This window comes from Dipodomys merriami, unplaced genomic scaffold, assembly GCF_024711535.1.
Source record: "Dipodomys merriami isolate MVZ:Mamm:240054 unplaced genomic scaffold, mDipMer1.0.p SCAF_16, whole genome shotgun sequence".
Classification (NCBI taxonomy): domain Eukaryota; kingdom Metazoa; phylum Chordata; class Mammalia; order Rodentia; family Heteromyidae; genus Dipodomys; species Dipodomys merriami.
The window spans coordinates 29260837-29282755 of record NW_027202937.1 but is presented as its reverse complement, the minus strand read 5'-3'; positions in this window follow the sequence as shown (position 1 = coordinate 29282755).

Below are 21919 nucleotides of genomic sequence, written 5' to 3'. Positions count from 1 at the left end.
TGCATCAGGATGGTAGCCTACCTGTCTAAGAAGTTCACTTGAATTTTTGTAAATAATCAACATATTGTCATAGTGTTTGAGTAATTGACTATAAAACCCACCCCAGGACATTTTCACATGACATATCGGTTATTCTGGAAGCTCACTCCTTCCTCTCACCTGTCTAACCACAGTGCTGCTCATCACACAGTTCTCTGAGTGATATTTACTGAACACAGGCCATTAAGAATGGTGGTCCAGCCAGGCGCTGATGGCTCACGCCTGTAATCCTAGCTACTCAGGAGGCTAAGATCTGAGGATGGTGAGTCAAAGCCAGCCCAGGCAGGAAAGTCCGAGAAATTCTTATCTTCAATAAACCACCAGAAAACTGGAAGTGACACTGTGGCTCAAGTGGTAGAGCACTTGCCTTGAACTGAAGAGCTGAGGGACAGAGCCCAGGTGCAGAGTTCAAGCCCCAGGACCAACAAAAAAAAAAAAAAAAAAAGAAAGAAAGAAAGAAAAAAAGAAAAAGAAAAAAGAATGGTGGTCCAGTTATGCCCCAGTGGCTAACACCTATAATCATAGCTACTCAGGAGGCTGAGATCTGAGGATCATAATTGGGATATGATGATCATAGCTCAAAGCCAGCCTAAGCAGCTTCAGTTTGTGAGACTCTTATCCCCAATTAATCACCAAAACAAAAAGAAAACAACCAAAGCGCACACACACACACACACACACACACACACACACACACACACACACACACACACACACACACACACACACGAAGAAGAGCTCCAGTGATAAGAGTGTATTCATAAGCACAAAAATGCAAGTGTAGTGCCCAGACCCCAAGTTCAAGCCCTAAGACTGTATACACACACACACACACACACACACACACATACACAAATACATACATACATAAAAAAAGAGCTGGCTCAGGAGGTTGAGGTCTGAGGAATGCGGTTCAAAGCCAGCCTGGGCAGGAAAAGCCCATGAGACTCTTATCTCCAATAAACCACTCAGGAACCATTAGAAGTGGTACTGTGGCTCAAGTGGTAGAGTGCTAGCCTTGAGCTAAAGAGCTGAAGGACAGCTTCCAGGTCCAGAGTTCAAGCCCCATGACTGACAAAAGAAAAGAAAAGAAAAGAAAAGAAAAGAATGGCCATCCAAGCCCTTTTGTAGATGATGGGTTTGGGCTTGGAATTGCTGGTATGAGGAGCCTGTTGGTGGTGGTTCTCATTCCTGTTACATTTTAGTCTCCTGGAGAGTGTTGGCAAAGGCTAATGAACTCCAGGCGGTACCAGACCAGGCCAATGAACATTACTGAGGATGCAACTCAGATGTGTAACTTTTGAAAACTTCATGTGAGCAATTCTAATGTACAGCCAGGATCAAGAATCAGGGCCACACAGCAATGAGTCTCATCAATTTGGCTGCAACCAAACCATCAGATGTTTTCAAATGGTTAAACTGTCTGGACCTCACCCCAGGACAGACAAATGGTCAGAATCTCTGGAAAAAGGGTCTGTCACCTATACTTTTCCAGAACTCCACTGGATGATCTGACACACAGCCAATAATGAGAAAACCTAGAGTTGAAGCCATGACTAGCTCTTTGGCCCTACTTGGCTGCAGGATGTGGGAGTTACTTGAAACCATGTCAGAAAAACAGAAGGAGCATGGCTAAGACCTGCAGGCATGTATTAAGTCTTAGCTTTGCCATCTAACATTTGTGGTGCAATTTTAGGTAAGACACATGGCCATACCACAATCCAGTACTTTTTTTTTTAACCACACCTAGTGTTTCTAAGCTTTTCCTTTTCCTTTAATTGCTGTTTTGCTATTTCTGTTTGAGACTGAAAGCTGGATATAATGGTACAAGAGGATCATATCAAATGTGTGAATGTACATGTATATATATATATATATATATATATACACACACACACACACACACACACACACATAAACAGACAAATAAGTAGGGCATTTTGAGATTTTTTTTTTGGTGTGGTCTTGAACTCAAGGCCTCATACTCTCACTTCATTTTTTGCTCAATGTGGCTGGCACTCTAGCACTTGAGCCATACTATATGTACAAATTTGGGGGACAATTATTTTTCACCCTGGTACTAGGGTTCAAGCAGCATCTTGAGCATGCCAGGCAAGAGCTATCCCACTGTTTATGCAATCCTGGGACTTGAACTCAGGGCCTGGGTACTGTCCCTCAGTTTCTTTTTGCTCAAGGTTAGCTCTTTACCACTTAAGTCACAGCGCCACTTCCAGCTTTTTTTGTTTTGTTTTAAAAAAAATAAAAACAAAAACAAAAAAACTCCTGGAAGCTGGGAATGGGGCTTAGTAGTAGAGTGCTTGCCTAGCATGAATGAAGCCCTGGGTTCAGTTCCTCAGTGCCACTTAAACAGAAAAGGCCAGAAATGGTGCTGTGGCTCAAGTGGTAGAGCAAAAGAAGCTCTGGGATGGTGCTCAGGCTCTGAGTTCAAGACCCAGAATTGGCAACAAATAAATAAAAAATAAAAAGACTCTCAGGAAACTATGGTAGAGAGTGAAGGAAGGGGGTGACATTAGATTAATTGCCTGATTTTTGAAATGACTCATCTATATATCATATTAATAATAACGATAAAGTGCTGAAATAAGGATACAGGTTGACCCATCCTAACAATGAGATGTACAAGACAAAGTTGACAAGTTTGGGGCAGGGGAGGGAAGAATGGGAGAGGTGGGGAGGGAAGGGATGATAGGGGAAAAGCAAAGGTGTGGGTAACAATGCTCGATAGGAAATGTACTCGTTACCTTACTCATATAACTGTAACCCCTCTGTGCAGTATCTTTAAAATAAAAATATATATTGAAAATAATAACAAGCTGGGCACCGGTGGCTCACACTTGTAATCCTAGCTACTCAGGAGGCTGAGATCTGAGGATTGCAGTTCAAAGCCAGCCTGGGCAGGAAAGTCTGTGAGACTCTTATCTCCAATGAACCACTAGAAAAACTAGAAGTGGCGCTGTGGCTCAAGTGGTAGAGCACTAGCCTTGAGCTGAAGAGCACAGGGACAGCGCCCAAGCCCAGAGTTCAAGCCCCACAACCGACCAACAACAATAACAACAAAAAATAATAACAATAATTTTTTTAAAGATTCTCAGGTGCTATTATTTTAAAACACTGATAATTTGCCAAGTCTAAAATTTTACTAACTCATGACTTTGTATCAAATGAAGTTATTAGGGAAAATCAGACTCCTACAAACAGTTGGGTAATGGGAGATTCCCACTTCTGTCTGATTGGGGATCTGTTTTTTAATCAATTCAACTGAAAGACAGCAGGGACTGAAGTTAAGCAATATACAATCTACATTGTACATTGAGGTAAATATGAGGTATATGCATGCCTATGGCTCCAAATTGCCATTTGATAGTGGCTCTTGTTATATTGAGAACATATTGTAGCAGACCTGATCATCCCCAGAGATCAGTTGAGTATTGTGTTTGTCAGTGTTCCATCATTGTAACAAAGTACCTGAGATAATCAACTTATACAGACTTAAGTTCACACTTTCAGAGGTTTCAATCCACAGTTACTTGACCCTATTGTTTCAGGGCAAGTGCCTACAAAGTACAGCATGGCTGGAATGCTCACCTCTCATGGGGGTGAGGAGAGGTTTGTTCACTTTCTAGAAGCTAGCAGTCAAGGAGAACAAAAAAGGAAAAGAAAGAAAGAGGAAGGACTAGGGTCACTCCATCCCTTCCAAGCCTCTCCTCACCCAAAGGCCTAACTCCCTCCCACTAGACACCTAAAGGTTCCACCACCTTCCAATAAGTGCTAAAGATTGGAAAGTAATCCTTTAACAAATGGACATTTGGAGAACACTCAAGATGTAACCTACAGCAAGTATAAAGTTAATCCAATAACTATTGAGTCCACTGAGCCATCTCTATTTGATGACCCATGACCTTGGTTAATGGTCACTAATCTGTATTCATTGTTTACCAGCAGATTAATAAGGCCTCCCAGGGAAGGAAATAATTAGGAAAGTATAGCCCAGATGACCATATGACCTGCAGAGAGCGCAGACTTCTATCTGGATGATTGGTGTGGGTTCTGAACTGAGCATAGCCCCATATTTTCTTTAATTATGGAGGACTAATTTCTCACGTCCATGGGAAGTCCCCAACACTTGACTCATGAACAGAAACTCTTTATTGATGAAACTAGAGCCTCTTGTGTGCTAAGTACAGGCGCTACCACAGAGATGCATCCATAGCACTCAGCCTGAGATTTCTGATTGAGAGTGAAGTGCCTGCATTTTCATATTTGTTTCAGAAATGGATAGGTATCCAGTTAACTGACTTTTCATTCACCCAACTGAGTCCTCTTGTGTGCCAGCCTTTGTGTTAGTTATCTGGGGGCTCTATCTTATCCCATTCTCCACCCCTCTGCTTCCTACCATGACAGACTCAAGTACCTGAAACCATGAACTATTTAAAAATAGATCCTTCCTTTTTTTTTTTTTTTTGGTCGGTCCTGGGCCTAAACTCTGGGCCTGGGCACTATCCCTTAGCTCTTCAGCTCAAGGCTAGTGCTCTGCCATTTGACCACAGTGCCACTTTTGGCTATTTCTGCTTATGTGATGCTAAGGAATTGAACCCAGGGCCTCATACATCCAAGGCAAGCACTCTACCACTGAGCTACCTTCCCAGCCCAAAATAGATCCTTCTTACCTTCAGTTATTTCTCACAGGTATTTATCACAAAGGTGGAAAATCTGATTAACATAGAAGATTAAACCTGAGTATGGGATCATTGTGACTATGCCTAATCATTTAGTTCTTAAACCTTCAGAGGTGATTTGTGGTAGAAATTCCCAAGAGTTTGGGGAAGTAGGCTACTGCAGCCCAGAAATGTTGTAAATTCAGGTTAATGCTGATTCTGGTGGGAACTCAATACCAGAATGCCAATAGAAATACACATAATAAAGACTGTGCTCAAGGAATCGAATATGAACAAGGACTCTATTACCAACTAGTCTAGGGGCTATTTGTGTTACATTGTAGCAAAGAATTTTCTACATTTTGTCCATGTCAGGAGGCTTTGTGGAAGAGTGAGTTTAAAGGTGATCTACTAATTAATCTGGTGAAGGAAATTTCAAGGCAAACTTTATAGAGGTAATAGTATAATTATTTCTAGGTGCATTTAGCCAGGCTCTCAGTAAAAATCAGAAGCAAAATGTAGAACAAAAGGACTGTAAAAACTAATAGTTTGGGCCAGGCACCCATGTCTCACACCTGTAATCCTAGCTACTCAGGAGGCTGAGATGTAGTGATGACAGTTCAAAGCCAGCTTAGGCGGAAAGGCCATAAGACTATTTTTGTTTGTTTTTTGGGGGTCAGTCATAGTACCTGAACTCTGGGCCTGGGTGCTGTCCTCAGCTCTTCAGCTCAAGGCTAACACTCTACCAGTTGAGCTACAGCACCACTTTTGGCTTTTACTGGTTATGTGGTGCTGAGGAATTGAACCCAGAGCCTCATGCATGCTAGGCAAACACTCTACCACTGAGCCACCTTCCTAGCCCCTCCATGAGACTCTGATCTCCAATTAACCACCAAAAAAGTGGAAGTGGTGTTGTGGCTCAAGTGGTAGAGCTCTAGCCTTGAGCTGAAGAGCTGTGGGACAGCACCCAGGCCCAGAGTTGAAGCCTCATTACTGAAAAACACAGAAACAAAAACAAAAACAAAAAACTTAGAGTTTGGCCAGAAAAGCTTGTATAAAGTTGAAGCTAAGGAAGTCATGGAGAGATGAGCATTATTAAAAAACCAAACAAAAAACCCAAAAAGCAAAAAGTAGGGCACTGGTGTCTTCAGCCTGTAATCCTGGCTAGTCAGAAGACTGAGATTTGAGGACAGAAGTTTGCAGACAGTCAGGGCAGGAAAGTCTGTGAGACTCTTATCGCCAATGAATTACCAAAAAAGCTGGAAGTGGAGCTGTGGCTCCAGTGGTAGAACACTAGCTTTGAGCCAAAGAAGCTCAGGGATAGCACCCAGGCCTGGACTTCAAGCCCCAGGACTAGCAATACTACTATTACTACTACTACTACTACTACTACTACTACTACTACTACTACTACTAATAATAATATAATAAAAGAAAACAAATATTTTTTAGTGAGCCCATTAGAAAGATACTTTAAGAGCATCTCAGGAATTAGTAAGAACTTAAGACTATAAATGATAAATTTGTTTAAGATTTAGCTTTAGCTTTGCCTGGTTAGTGCTGGTGGCTCATGCCTGTGATCCTAGGTATTTAGGAGGTCCAGATCTGAGGATCACCATTTGAAACCATTCTGGATAGGAATATCCGTGAAACTCTTGAGCCATAGCTCCACTTCCAATTTTTTAGTGACTAAGAGGAGATAACTTTGAGCAAAATTGTTCAGGCACAGCAAACAGTCCCTGAGTTCAAGCCCCAGGACCAGCACAAAGCAAAACCAAAAACAACCCCCCCAAAACAAACAAAAAATAAACTTGCTTTGGAAAGGGAGAACTGTAAGCTGACACAAGGTCACCTACAAAGTTGATTTCTGGGATTCAACTGCCTAGACATTCAGAGAACACAGGGCTAAAACTGATGGCAAATCTTGGTATTATCCATTGCATTGCTGGTTTTCGGGCTTTCAAGAGTAGTAAGAGTTATGGAGGCTTCCACATGGACTTCACAAGAAAGCCTGGGAGGCCAGATGATGTGTGGGCCATCAGGGTCCTGGCAGACACACCTGAATGGTAATGTGTGAAGCTTCAGCTGCAACAGAGACCCCAGGATGTTGGAGATGCCAGGAATGTGGGACCTCTGTCGAGGAAATCAGCAGGCAATGACTGGAGGCAGTCCAAGAAATAGCCTATGTGGGCTGCACACAGCGTACATATGGGTGGGGCTGCCACGTCTGGTGGAGCTCACATCATGGTACTACATGCTGTGGATGCTAGAAGTGGAGCTATAGAATCTAACATTTGCCTTGCTGTGTTTTGGTCTTGCATTTCTCCTATTCTTACTAAGCTCTTTTTTTTCCCTTTGAGAATGGGTCATGGGACTTGAACTCTGGGCCTGGGCACTGTCCTTCAGCTTTTCAGCTCAAGGCTAGTGCTCTACCACTGGAGCTACAGTACCACTTCCACTTTTCTGGTGGTTAATTGGAGATAAGAGTCTCATGGACTTTCCTGCCTGGGCTGGTTTTAAACTGTGATCCTCAGATCTCAGCCTCCTGAATAGCTAGAATTACAGGCATGAGCCACCAGCACCTGGTCTACTTTGTGTCGTTTTTATGTTAGAAGTATGTGACTTGTTTTTTATGTTCCAGGGGCTCACAGCTTATAGTTCATCTTGAGTCTCAGAAGAGACTTTGGCCTTGGATTTTGGACCATGTTGGAACTGTTATGACTTTGGGGACTCTCAGAGATGGAGTAAACACATTTTGTACTATGAGATTGTCATGAGCCCTTGGAAGCTAGAGGTGGAATGTTATGGTTTAAGTGTTTTGATATTTGGAGAAGTTCTGGAATATTTAGGAGGGAACATTAGCTGGAAGAAATAGGTCACGGGGAGTAAATTCTTGAGTGTTGTATCTTCCTTTGGCCCTTCTCTGTATTGCTCTTTGCCTCCTTTTCTGCTATGAAATGAATGGCATCTGCCACAGGCTCCCATGGCCATGCTATTCTGCTTCACCATAGGCCCGGCCTCAACAGAGCCAAGGATGATGGACAGAAACCTCCAAAACTGTGGGCCAAACTAAGTTTTGGCATAATTGACTATACTAAGTGTCATGGGCTCAAGTGGTAAAACACCTACTACCTGAATGCAAGCCCCCACACCGACATACACACACACACACACACACACACACACACACACACACACACACACACAGGTGTGCATGCACACATGCACGCACACACACATAATAATACACGATTAGTATTTTTTCATTAATTTCTGTCAGAGTGCAATTTTATTAGGTACATATTTGCAATTTTTTTGTATGTTTGTGTGTACCAGTTTGGGGGTTTGATCTCAGGGGCTGGGGCCTGCCCCTGAATATTTGCTCAAGGTTAGCACTCTATCACTGGAGCCATACCTCTACTTCAAGTTTTTGTGGTTTATTGGAGATAAAAGTCTCACAGACATTTCTGTCCAGGCTGGCTCTGAACTGCAATCCTCAGATCTGAGCCTCCTGAGTAGCTAGGATTATAGGCATGAGCCACTGGTGGCCAGCTCAGATATGCAATTGTTTTTTTTTTGGGGGGGGGGAGGTCCGGTCGTGGGGCCTGAACTCTGGGCCTGAACACTGTCCCTCAGCTCTTCAGCCCAAGGCTAGTGCTCTACCACTTGAACCACAGCACCACTTCCGTTTTTTTTCTGCTTATGTGGTGCTGAGGAATCGAACCCAGGGCTTCAGGCATGCAAGGCAAGTGCTCTACCATTGAGCCACCTTCCCAGCCCACATCCCACTTTTTCTGTTGAGATAAGGGGGTCTCCTGAAATGTTTACTCAGGATGGCAATAGCCACCCTCCTAATGTCCTCCTGAGTCGCTAAGATTACAGATGTAAGTTTGGCCTAAGGCACACTCTTGATTGTATCCTTTCTTAACTTCCTCTGTCTCATGGTGTTTACAAATCTAATTGAGAATAGGATACGAGTACATACAGTTAAATAACAGGTTAAGAAAATGCAAGGAGAAAACATCCTATATGATTGTTTGCCAAATGCTGTGAACTCAGAGGAAAGGTCAAGGAGAGAAGGAGAAGGAAGGAAGAGGTCAACTTTGTGGCTCTGCTAATTAACACTTATTGACCATGAATAGATAAAGCTGACCCCTTGAACTGCTGCTTTACCATCAATAAAATCAAGCTTTTATTACCTCCCTCATGATGTTATTATGAAGATAATGTATGAAAAAGCATTTTAAATGCTTTCTATTATACCTGCATAAACTAAATGGTAGTTATTACTTATTCTATTGGATTGTGAATCCCTAGATTCACAATTGGATTGTGAACCCCTATTGGATTGTGTTTCCCTAGAATCTAGCATGATGTCTGGTTCATAATAGGTTCTCAAAAAATAAAGTTTGCTGAATGAATGGATGGAAGGATGGAGCTAAAGCTAGGAAGAGCTCATCAATGATTAAAATGATCACCAACACTTTCAGACAATGAGCTTCCCCTCTAACTTTCCCCCCATATATTTGTTGTTGTTGGTGGTGGTGGTTGTGGGGCCTGAACTCTGGGCTGGGAGCTCCCTCAGCTCTTCAGCTCAAGACTAACGCTCTACCACTTGAGCCACAGTGCCACTTCTGGCTTTTTCTGCTTATGTGGTGCTGAGGAATCAAACCTAAGGCCTCATGTATACAAGGCAAGTACTCTACCACTGAGCCACATTCCCAGCCCCGCCCCCTGCCCCCCAATATTAAGGCTTGAATTCGGCCCTTCACCTCTCATTTAATCTTTTTGGTCAAGGCTGCCACTTGACCATTTGAGCCACCATTCCATTTCTGGCTTTTTGCTGGTTAATTGGAAGTAAGAGTTTTATGGACTTTTCTGCCCAAGCTGCCTTTTGAACCTCAATCCTCAGATCTCAGCTTCCTGAATAGCTAGGATTGCAGGAGTGAACTACCAGCACCTGTTTTCCCCTTTAATTAATTGATTAATTAATTAATTAATTATTGTCAGTTGTGGGGTCTGAACTCTGGGTGCTGTCCCTCAGCTCTTCAGCTCAAGGCTAGTGCTCTACCACTTGAGCCACAGCACAATTTCTGGCTTTTTCTGCTTATGTGGTGCTGAGTTATCGAACCCAGGGCCTCATGCATGCCACTGAGCCACCTTCCCAGCTCCATTTTTTTTTTTTTTTGGCCAGTCCTGGGGCTTGAACTCAGGGCCTAAGCACTGTCCCTGAGCCTCTCTGTGCTCAAGCTTAGCACTCTACCACTTGAGCCACAGCTTCACTTGCAGCTTTTTCTGTTCATATTCAACTGTGAGACTTCTGCCTTATATTTAGCTTGCCAAATTGGGGGATGTGGATTTTTTTGGGGGGTGGGGCAGTCATTGGGGAGTGAACTCAAGGTATGGGTGCTGTCTATGAGATTTCTGCATGCGAGCATTCTACCACTTGAGGCACAGCACCACTTCCAGCCTTTTCTGTTTATGTGGTACTAAGGAATCAAACCCAGGGCTTTATGCATGCTTGGCAAGCATTCTACCACTAAGCCACTTTCCCAGCCCAGGATGTATATCTTATCGCTGTCAGGGAGTCAGTGAGGAATTTTGAGGAGAGTGACATAAGGAGACAACTTTTCAGAAGTTTGCTGTAGTGCTGGGCCATGGTGTAGAGTGTGGAAAGAAAGGAAGTGGGCAATTTCATGTGGCCAAGTTCCTGACCAGGGCAACAACAATGGAAACTAGGAGAATTAAAGAGTGGACAAAGGAAGGCAGCCATCTCTAGTATTCTCTGTATTCTATGAGTTCTTCCTGTGGTAATTTGAACATTTACCAGTGTACATGCCCTTGATACACAAGGTAGCATTTATAAAAACCTGTAGGTAAACACTTGGTTGGAAGAATGGATTGAGGAATATTGGAGCATGAATCAGATGTGAATTTTGGGGGATTTGAGGGTCGACCTTCTTTTTGTTTTCCCTTAGAGACTAAGGAAGATAAATAGTAGTGAGAGATAGCATGGGCCACAGGAATAATCTAGAAAATATGGACCAGAGCTCATATGGTTAAACTGTGGGCAGATCCACTTACACAGACAATAGTAAACTTGAGGTACCAGGCACTGGGTTTAACCTGGGCATCAGGGGAACCCTAAAGAAACTCAAAATGCAAACTTGGAATCAGTCCAACAGTAGGATCAAGGTTAGCTGACAGGAGACAGGAAGCAGGCTCCGCCTGCAGTGGAGGTGAGAGAGGCAGGTGAGGGAATGGAGGCCAGAAGTGGCACACCTTTCCCTGCAGGAAGACAATGCCTCCTCTCCCTCTCCCTCCCTCCCCTGCACCTGTTCCTTTCCCTCTACTTCCCATACACATCCCTCTTCTCCCTTCGCTTCTGCTGGGCACTTCCTCTGGACACCTCCCTTTCCCCCTCCACAGTCATTGACCTGGCCACAATGGAGAATGGGCCATGGATCCAGCATTAGCAGGCCACCTGCTTGTGCAACATTTCCCAGGATGGGGGTGGGGGGGCTGTGGGACACTCACATACTAGTGCTTGTGAGTTCAAGCCTCAATTCTTTCTTGGCTTTTCTTCTCATGGCTGGTGCTCTACCACTTGAAGCATAGCTCTGCAAAGTCCATCTCTCTGAAGAGAATTTTCTGTAGATAAAATTACTATCTTTAGGGAAGGGGAGAGAGGAAAGAATGAAGGAAAGAAAGAAGGAAGGACTTCCTTTGCAGCTGAGGCTGTAGCTCAGTGGTGGTACAGGTGCTATTTAAGATCTATCTCCAGCAGCACAGAAGAAAACCTCCCATCCACTAAGGATTTTCCTGTGGCACTACCGAATGCTATAAAGACTGGATCTTCTCTAAAGCTTCATAAATTCTTTATTCAATTAGATAAACCCAAGAAGATTGGAGGAAATTACATGTAGCCATTTCTTTAAAATGTCTACAGAGGGCAAGAAACATGACCCTACACCTAGAATTTTGGCATGAATCAGATTCCACAAACTTTGTCAAACAGGATACAGATGCGTTGTGGAATCTATATGCAAATTGTAGAAGCAAGTAGTCTCAGATTTCTTATACACAGGGGGTTTGGATGCTGTTTTTTGTTTGTTTGTTTGTTTTTCCTTGAGAGTTTAAAACTTCATATACCTAGGACCTAGCCTTGTAGGACCCACAAGAGAAAATCCAGGAGGCACATCTCAGAATGTCTAAAGGAAGATTTGTTTATAAGAGCCAAAATTTAGCCAGGTGCTGGTGGCTCACACCTGTAATACTAGCTACTCAGAAGACTCAGATCTGTGGATCATGGTTCTAAGCCAGTTCGGGAAGGAAAGTCTATAAGACTCTTATCTCCAATAAACTACTCAGAAAAAGCTGGAAGTAGCTCTGTGGCTCAAGTGGTAGAGAGGTAGCCTTGAGTACAGAAAGGCTCAGGGACAGAGCCTAGGCCCTGATTTCAAACTCCAGGACAGAGGAAAAGGAGGAGAAGGAGGAGGAGGAGGAGGAGGGAGCCAAAGTTTGTAAATTAACTGAATGCCTCATTATCAACAGAGTTCAGATTCATTGTAAATAAGTTTTCACAATAAAAGTTATGTTATGAGCATTCTTTTAAGCTTATGTATGTGAGTCAGGAAATCCTAGAGCAGAGGCCATTACTAATTTCTCTCTCATTTTGTCAAAGGGCTCACCCTTCCCTCACTGTTGCTCTGGGATAAGCAAATAAAACAACGAAAACATTGGAACTCATGGCTTTGTTGGTGTTAGACAAGTGCTCTACCACTGAACCACCCTCAGCCTGAATAGAAAGTTACTAAATCAAATTCAAAATCAAAACAAAACAGTCAGGCACCCCTGTAATCCTAGCTACTCAGGAGGCTGAGATCTGAGGGTCATGGTTCAAAGCTAGCCTGGACAAAAACATCTGTGAGACTCTTATCTCCAATTAACCACAAAAAGCTGGAAATGGAGCTATGGCTCAAGTGGTAGAACGCTAGCTTGAGCACAAAAGCTCAGGGACAGCAGCCAAGCCCAGAGTTCAAACACTAGGACAGACAAAACAAACTAACAAAAAAAACCCCAAACTACAGCCACAAACTTGGAAACAGAATGTAAACTACAGCAAAATGCAACAAAATGTATACATCTTAAAATATATAATACAGAATGAGAAAGATAAGTCCAAGAAATTACATGAACCTGAAGCTCCTTTTATAAGAAAATACCAGGAGTTAGAGGCTAAGTCGGCATGCAGGATTGTTTGTTTGCTCAGGTGGGCAGATCTAAGTTACCTATGTTCTGAATAGTAGATTAGTGGCTGTATGTGAATTACTTTACAAGTAAAGTGAGGTACACATGCAGAGACCAATGATGAGTATGTATTGTCAGCCAAGAGATATAGTTAACCCAGTTCTACACATCTGGAGGTGGGGGAGGTTGACCTGTTGCAGGTCTTACAGGCTGCACTCAACCCTTTTTGAGATAGAACTACAGGCTAGGTTGACAGATGTGTCATTAAGTTTATTATCCGAAGCCCAGCAGGATAATCAGTGCTGTGAAGGCAGCCCTCCTTCCCCAGGGGGTTTTCAACCTGTTCCAGACAAGGAAAACAGCAATCAAGACATTGAATATGATTTATGTAGCTATGTTTTTTTCTGATTATAAAGTTAGTGTGACTCAAATTTTAACTATGTTTTCCTCGCATAAAGTTATTGTAAAGACAATAGCTTTGAAAATATTTTAAATGATTAAAGAAGAGCAGCTCATTATCCCCAAATTCAGAGAAAGTCATTTACTTTTTGGTACATTTGATTCTGTGCAGTATGGTTAGATAAAAAAAAACCATGGAGATACCCTTTGCTGTTTATTTAACATAGCAAAATGGTTCAAAGCAGGGCTCTCTTGGAGTGACATAAAAATATCCTTGCAAAGTGTCACATTCATGAATGGACTTACAGTTTTTCTCATAATGATTAACAATATATTGGAAAGGAAAGATCCTGGTGTTAGGGATCTTACTGCATTTTCAAAACCAGGTGTAAAAACTACATTTTCCCCTACAGAATGGTTTACTTTACTTAAAAAACCTATGTTAAAATAAAGAGGAGAGAGAAGGAATGAAAGTATACTCTAACAAGTAAGTCCTTTGTACATCCATATTCTATACATTCTCTATATATTAAAATCACTTTGTAAGATTCCTCTAACATATTTTGATATAAAATTCTTGATATAAATATTTTGAACTTAATATAAAATATAAAAATACTTTTAATATAAAAAGCTAACTTCTGATAACCTCTGTGTGTGAGTGTATATAGATATATAGATATATATATAGATATATATGGCTTAAAAATTGCCTTCTATTCTTTGTTGCTTTGTAAGTCCCTCCCCCATAGTATAACCCCTGCTTTCACTCTATTTTATGTCATTATAATCTGTGGAGGGGAAGGGAAAAATAAATCGTTTAAATAGGGATACAGGTGGACCCATTGCAAAAATGAGATGTACAAGTCGTTATGTCGAAAATGAACTTTACAACTTTGGTGCGGGAGCGGTGGGGGGGGGGGAGGATGGGAAGGGATGGGAAGGGGAAACAAAGGAGGAGGCTACAATGCTTGATAAGAAATGTACTCATTATCTTGCCCATGTAATTGTAACCTCTCTGTACAGTATTTTCACAATAAAAAAAAATTGCCTTTTACAAACTTCACATTTTGCCTTCTTTGCCTGTCTATGTGCCTATGAACACACTCAATTTCTTAACATTTATTTGTAATGATAACCCTGAATTATTTCATATTCCTGGAAGTCCCTCTCATAGAGCCAAGTTCCTCTATTGTTAAAAGGGAAGCTTTAAAATATATTCTTCTGATACTTCACATTTTCTCAGGGGGAAAAGAATATTGAATTTTTACTTTAAGAAGATGAATTCCCGTTTTAAATCATGAGATTATTTTGTTTAGAGATGACAGAAGACATTTCTTTTGCCTCACTGGTGGGAAAAGGCTCTTGATGCTTTGCTATGTTTTACTTGAAGACAAACTGCTTAGCAGCTAAAATTCTGGAGCTGTCAGACAGGTTTATCTAGAATGACAATGAGAGTACCTTTCCACACCCACCTTTGCAAGACAAAACTACCTCACTGCTTTGTTGAAACTGCTGTGGAAATGGACAGTATCTTTTATATTTGATTTGTTCTTATCCCCTGACATCATTGTTTAAATGCTTCAGAATGCAGTTCTGCAAATGCAGAAATCAAGTGCAGTTTAATGTATATTAATTTGTGTGAGAAGAAACAGCCTTTGAGGTCTTCGCTTGATTTTCACAACTTGTTCTTGAATCCAACTCTTGCTGAAGGGAAGCATTGGTTAAAGAAACAGGAATATCCCAGTGCTTTCAGAGCTTTCCAAGTAGGAACAGTCTGGATTCCTAAACGTTTCTGGGAGAAAATCTCTCACCTTGCCATCTGCAACACGAGGATGAGAGCTACGGAAGAGTGCTGAGAAGCCCTTACAAGGAAATGCCTTTGGACCTTAGGGCATACTTGTTTTCCTAAATACCATTTGGTAGTTGTAACTGCTCTCCATTCAGCATTCCTCACTCTCCACCCCCACCCCCACCCCCGACCTCCCCACGTCCCCACCCCCCCACCCCTGCATCCCATCCACATGGGATGCTTTTTTCCATGAGCTGTGGAAAATTCTATAACACAGGTGTATCTTTAAAGAAAAGCTTCAGGATCTACATACACCTTGATACTTTGAGAGCAACAAATAACAAATGCCACTAGAAAATATCACGTGTCTTTTAAAGCAATGATAATAAGATGTTCTAAATGAGGTTGGAGAAAATGGCATGCTAGAGTGATAACCTTGAGTGAAAAAGCCAAGCCAGAGCATAAGGTTCTGAGTTCAAGTCCCAGTACTAGAACAAAACAACTAAGGTTGGCAATCACTCATGATATAATGCTAAACTTAAGAAATGGAATACAAGCCGGGCGCTGGTGGCTCACGCCTGTAATCCTAGCTACTCAGGAGGCTGAGATCTGAGGATCGCGGTTCAAAGCCAGCCCGGGCAGGAGAGACCGTGAGACTCCTATCTCCAATAAAACCACCAGAAAACCAGAAGTGGCGCTGTAGCTCAAGTGGTAGAGCGCTCGCCTTGAGCTGAAGAGCTAAGGGACAACGCCCAGGCCCAGAGTTCAAGCCCCACGACCAAAAAAAAAAAAAAAAAGAAATGGAATACAACATGATATCTAACATCAGGGTACAGAACTCATGGGGGTGGGGGGCAGTACACTCAAAGGTGTGTTATCAGCCCAGTGCCTGGGGCTCATGCCTGTAATCTTAGCTACTCAAGAGGCTAAGATATGGGGATCACAGTTTGAAATCAGCCCAGGAAAAGTTGTAAAATTCTTATCTCCAATTAACCCCCAGAAAACTGGAAGTAGCACTGTGGCTCAAAGTGATAGAGTGTTAGCCTTTAGTGCAAAGTTCAGAGATAGTGCCTAGGCCCTGAGTTCAAGTCCCAAAACAAAACAAAACAACAAAAAAAAAAGAGTATACTATGATTGATTTGTCTGGTAACTATTGATGAAAGTTTATTAGCTTTTCTCCTTGCCTTTGCTAGCATTTCTAAGCATCACAGAAAACATAGACTTTTATAATTAGAAAGAAAAAAAATTCTAGGTTTGGATTTATCCTTCTATGCAAGCCTCTTATGGCTTTACTAAGTGAGCACTTGACTCTAACCTGAGTTTTACTCCTTCCAGTTTAGGCCTTGGCCAATACCACAAATTCCTTCTCTGGGCATGAGTTTTTTATTGTAGAATGAGATGAAGAGTTTGCATCAGCTCCTACCCTGTAACATGTGATCCTGCCAAATCTCTGATACAATTAAGCAAGTAGATAAACAACTAAATGTAGAGCTAGATGGATAAATGATAGAAAGGTAGATAGATGATAGATAGATAGCAGATAGATAGACAGATAGTAGATGTCTCTTGGGTCCCTAGAAAAATCACTTGAAATGGAAGGTGATTTTCTCTATTTATATGCTCACCTTTTTGAGGTAAGCCATGCTCAGAGAGACAAACACACACTTTTTTTGTTGTTGCTGTTTTTTTTTTTCTTCACATGTGGAAGCTAGATCCAAAATACACAAGGACATTATACAGGAGTTATACAGGATTCTAGGCATTCACGGCACAGTGAAGCCAAAGGATGATGCTCTTAGGAGAGGAACACAAAGGTGCAATGCCTATGTGCCTGTAATCATATAAAATAATATTCATTGAAATGAACTATCGGAAATGGAAACAAGAGGTTTTTTTCTTTGTTGCTGTTCTTGCTTTCTTTTCTTTTTGTCCTTTCTTTACTTTTTGGATGTCTTTGGGATGGTAAGAGGGGAACAGAAATGGAGGGAGTGTTTAGTAGTACTTACTAGACACTATGTTAGAATGAATTATAAAAATGAACTTATTATGGGGACAGGAAGGAGAACCTGGGAGAGAGTGAAGGAAGGGGTGACATTGTCTAAAAAGAAACATACTATTTACCTGACTCATGTAACTGTAACCCCTCTGTATATCACTTTATAATAACAATAAAGATTAAATATATAGGTATGTATAGATGCTCACTTTTTGTGTTTTATTAATTACTGACAGTGGGATGTTTTATATTTTATCTCCTTTAGATTAAGATCATTGGGATTAAAAATTTGGTCATTTTCCTTAATCTGTGCTCTTCCATTTCTCTCTGCAACAATGAAACAATATATTGCAATAAATACTTAATGATAATGGGTATGGGAATTTGTTATTGCCTGTGAATGTCTAGGATCTTGAAAGATGGTCATTTTAGAAACTAAATTACCTTCCACTTGCCAGCTAAAGTAAGATAAATCTCAGATCACTTGTGGCTTAGTTTCAGTAGTAAGATTTTTTTTTTTCTTTCTAATTGTGGGGCTTGAACTCTGGGCCTGGGTGCTATTCCTCAGCTCTTTAGCTCAAGGCGAGCACTCTACCACTTGAGCCACAGCACCACTTCCAGTTTTCTGGTGGTTAATTGGAGATAAGAGTCTCACGGACTTTCCTGCCCAGGCTGGCTTTGAACCTCCATCCTCATATCTTGATCTCCTGACTAGCTCAGATTACAGATGTGAGCCACCAGCGGTTGGCTGCAAAATAATTTTTGATGCAGCTTCTGCTATACCAAATCATCATTAAGAGATAAGTTCTTTCATGCCTAATTGGACAGGAATTTTGGCATAATGGAAAGGATGAGAGACCAGACCAGATAGAATTCTATGAGAAAGACATTCAGAATAACTCGGGGAAGCTTCTCATGTCTCTGGATTCAATGTTTTCTCTTTTTAAAATATGAATTTGAGTTTTCCTGGTACTTGGGCTGAAGAAGTGCTTCTGGAGGCAGAGCATCAGAGGGTGTGGTCCAAGAACAGTGGATAGAACAATCCCCACCTAAGCCACCACTAGCCTAGTACTGCTGTGACCAGTTTCTGTGAGTGGATGTCCTTATCAGGTTTCATTTGTGGATACAGTTTGGATATCACTGTTCTAAGGGTTGGGCAAGGGGTACCTGAGTGCAGAGTGGATGTGCAAAGTTGTGGATTCCATGTTATCACAGAAAGGAAGAAAGGAAGGAAGGAAGGAAGGAAGGAAGGAAGGAAGAAAGGAAGGAAGGAAGGAAGGGAGGAAGGGAGGGAAGGATGGAGGAAGGGAGGGAGGGAGGGAGGGAAGGAGGGAGGGAGGGAAGGAGGGAGGGAAGAATCAAAGAAAAAAAGGATGGAAAGAAGAAAGGAAGGAAGGAAGAAAAAAGAAAGAAAGGAAGGAAAGGAAAAGAAAGAAAAGGAAAGGAAATGAAAGCCAAAACTGAAGCAACTGGCATAAAAGTTCCTTAAGGCAATCTTCATTTCTGCAATCCTTTATGTCTTAGGAATGTTCAATTCCTTCAGCAAAGTGGAAGAGGTATTCATGTTTCTTTGTGCAGCTATTAGCACATCCACATGATGGGTGCTATACCTGAGGTTACCAGCAGTACCCTGTGGCTTGACTTTATAATTAGAGAGGTTTGAGCAAAAGTTCTAATTCTTGAACGTGATTCAGATTGAGATTTCCTCATAATCATGATGAGCTTAGAATATTACTTTGACAGTATATTAAGGTTTACTCTTCTAGCTCTTGTGATGTATTTATTGTCTATGTGGGTTGCTCACTAAAATAACTGTAAGTTATTATTTAGCTTGGTGGGTTAGAAGCCATCTGGCCTCAGGTGTTGGTGCCCATGTGTGGTTCAAAACTGTGCTTACAATGTTTGATACCTTAGGGGCTGGGAAGGTGGCTCAGTGGTAGAGCACTTGCCTTGCATGCCTGAGGCCTTGGGTTCGAGTCTTCAGCATCACATAAGCAAAAAGAAAAAAAGCTGAAGTGGCGCTGTGGCTCAAGTGGTAGAGTGCTAGCCTTGAGCTGAAGAGCTGAGGGACAGCGCCCAGGCCCAGAGTTCAGACCCCACGACCGGACCCAAAAAACCCCCAATGTTTGATACTTTGACATTTAGCCTTTCGCTTTGAAAACTTGGGCTGTTACTGAAAAAGAGATTCACACAGGAAAGTATGGAGTAATCTCCAATATGTGTCCTTTACAATAAAAGGAAGGTACACTATTCTCTAAACACAAAGTTTCCACCAGGTGTGGAAGTATATGCTTATAATCCCAGTACTTGGTAGACTGAGTCAGGAGGATCAGGAGTTCCAGGCTAGTAAGCCAAAGCAAGCAAACAATTGACTTTTTCTTTTTTTCTTTTTTTTTTTTTTGGGGGGGGGTCCGGTCATGGGGCCTGAACTCTGGGCCTGGGCGCTGTCCCTCAGCTCTTCAGCTCAAGGCTAGCGCTCTACCACTTGAGCCACAGCGCCACTTCCGGCTTTTTTTTTCTGCTTATGTGGTGCTGAGGAATCGAACCCAGGGCCTCATGCATGCAAGGCAAGCGCTCTACCACTGAGCCATCTTCCCAGCCCACAACTGACTTTAAAACCCACAAAAACTTAGGAAAATTAACTAGGTGTTACCTGTGCAAAAATGAAAATGAACAGCAACGATGAAAATTCTTATCACTAGTGACAGAATATGTATCTGAGATATATATTGGTTTCTTGTATGTATTGGTTGTTTAATCCCTATGAAGTAAACCATCCTTCTCTGGCAGAAACTAACAATAACAACAACAAACTCAACAACTTTACAAACCCAACTGTTTTCCTGTTCGCAAGGACACTTAAATAAAAGAAAATAAAATTTCCATTTCTGAAATAGATTTATCATGATTATTTTGGGGGTCCGGTCGTGGGGCCTGAACTCTGGGCCTGGGCGCTGTCCCTCAGCTCTTCAGCTCAAGGCTAGCGCTCCACCACTTGAGCCACAGCACCACTTCTGGCTTTTTTCTTTTTGCTTATGTGGTGCTGAGGAATTGAACCCAGGGCCTCAGGCATGCAAGGCAAGCACTGTACCACTGAGCCACCTTCCCAGCCCATTTATGATGATTTTTATCAGCATCCTTTCTTCAATAACATCTTTGAATAGTTTCTACAACTGCAGGAAAGAGTGGTCTTGTTTTGATAATATTGAGATCCTAGATTTTATGACTTCTGGAGGATTCTAATTTGTTCCTACAAATGCAAGAAAAAACAAAGCAAAACAAATTTTACCAGTGCCACTGGGTCATACGCGCAATTCTAGCTATCACTTTCCAACAAAGAGATATGAGAGGTCCCATGGGATTTTGAGCAAGCCAATGATTCCCTAATCTCATTGAAATCAAGATAATTCTGTTTTGTTTTTAAAATCTGCGTAGTGTATGATGGATGACTTTTTCCTGACTGCAAGGTCACTTCTAATGTCACCTAAATAACAACTTGCCAGTCAGTGATCTGTCTCTATCAGTACAAGGAGATATCTACAAGTGGCAGGGGAAAAAAATAGCTGACCTTAGTCAGGACAACTAGTGAAAACTTTGCCAGACTTGGGGTTTTGTGTTTTTGAAACATCTAGTTGTAGCTGGTGGCTCATGTCTGTAACCCTAGCTACTATCTCCAATAAACTTCTTAGAAAAAGTCAGAAGTGGTGTCATCGTTCAACTGGTAGAGCACAAAGAGGCTCGGGGACAGTGCATAGGTCTTGATTTCAAGTCCCAGGACCAGAAAAAAAAACACCCCAAAAACTAAATTGTAAGAAACATGCTTCATTTCAACCTCTTTACTGTGTTCCTAAAAATACACCTGCATTATGACATGTCTAATGTTGTAGTTGTCGCAATGCAGATTTTGATATCCTACAGGATAAGAAATATATCTTATTCGCACTGAGTCTAATGAAGCATGACACATATATATGTATATACATGCACATATATGTATATTTGTATGTGTATATGTGTATGCATATATATATATATATGTATTGTTTGTGTGTGTGGTGGTACTAGAGATAAACTCAGGGCCTGAAGCTCGGGTGAAGTGCTCTACCAATTGAACCTCACCTCCACTTCTGGCTTTTTGCTGGTTAATTAGCAATAAGAGTCTCATGGACTTTTTTGCCCAAGCTAGCTTTGAACTTTAGTACTCAGATCTCTACCTTCTAAGTAGCTAGGATTACAGACATGAGACACCAGTGCCCAGTCTTAGTAGTTATTTAATATCTTTTTTTTTTTTTCCAGTTGTGGGTCTTGAACTCTGGGCCTGGGCCCTGTCCCTCAGCTATTAGCTTAAGGCTAGCATTCTACTACTTCAGCCACAGTTCCACTTTGGTTTTCTGGTGTTTTTTATTGGAAATAAGAGTCTCACAGACTTTCCTGCCCGGGCTGACTTTGAACGGCCATCCTCAGATCTCAGCCTCTGAAGTAGCTAGGATTACAGGTGTGAGCCACTGGTGCCCAGCTTAAAATGACTTTTTAAATGAATGTATAGTTGGGCTGGGGTTGTAACTCGTGGCTAGATAGCAGGCTCTGGGATCCATCCCCAGAAAAGAAAAAAAAAAAAGAAAAAAAACCCCTCTGTTTGGGACATATATAAGTAATATAATATGGATAATCCAATTAATATTATAAAGAAATACTTATTCATTTATTAAATATCTCCAAGAGAGACAGGAAGGTTTACTGACTCACTTGTGGATAAAGACAGAAATA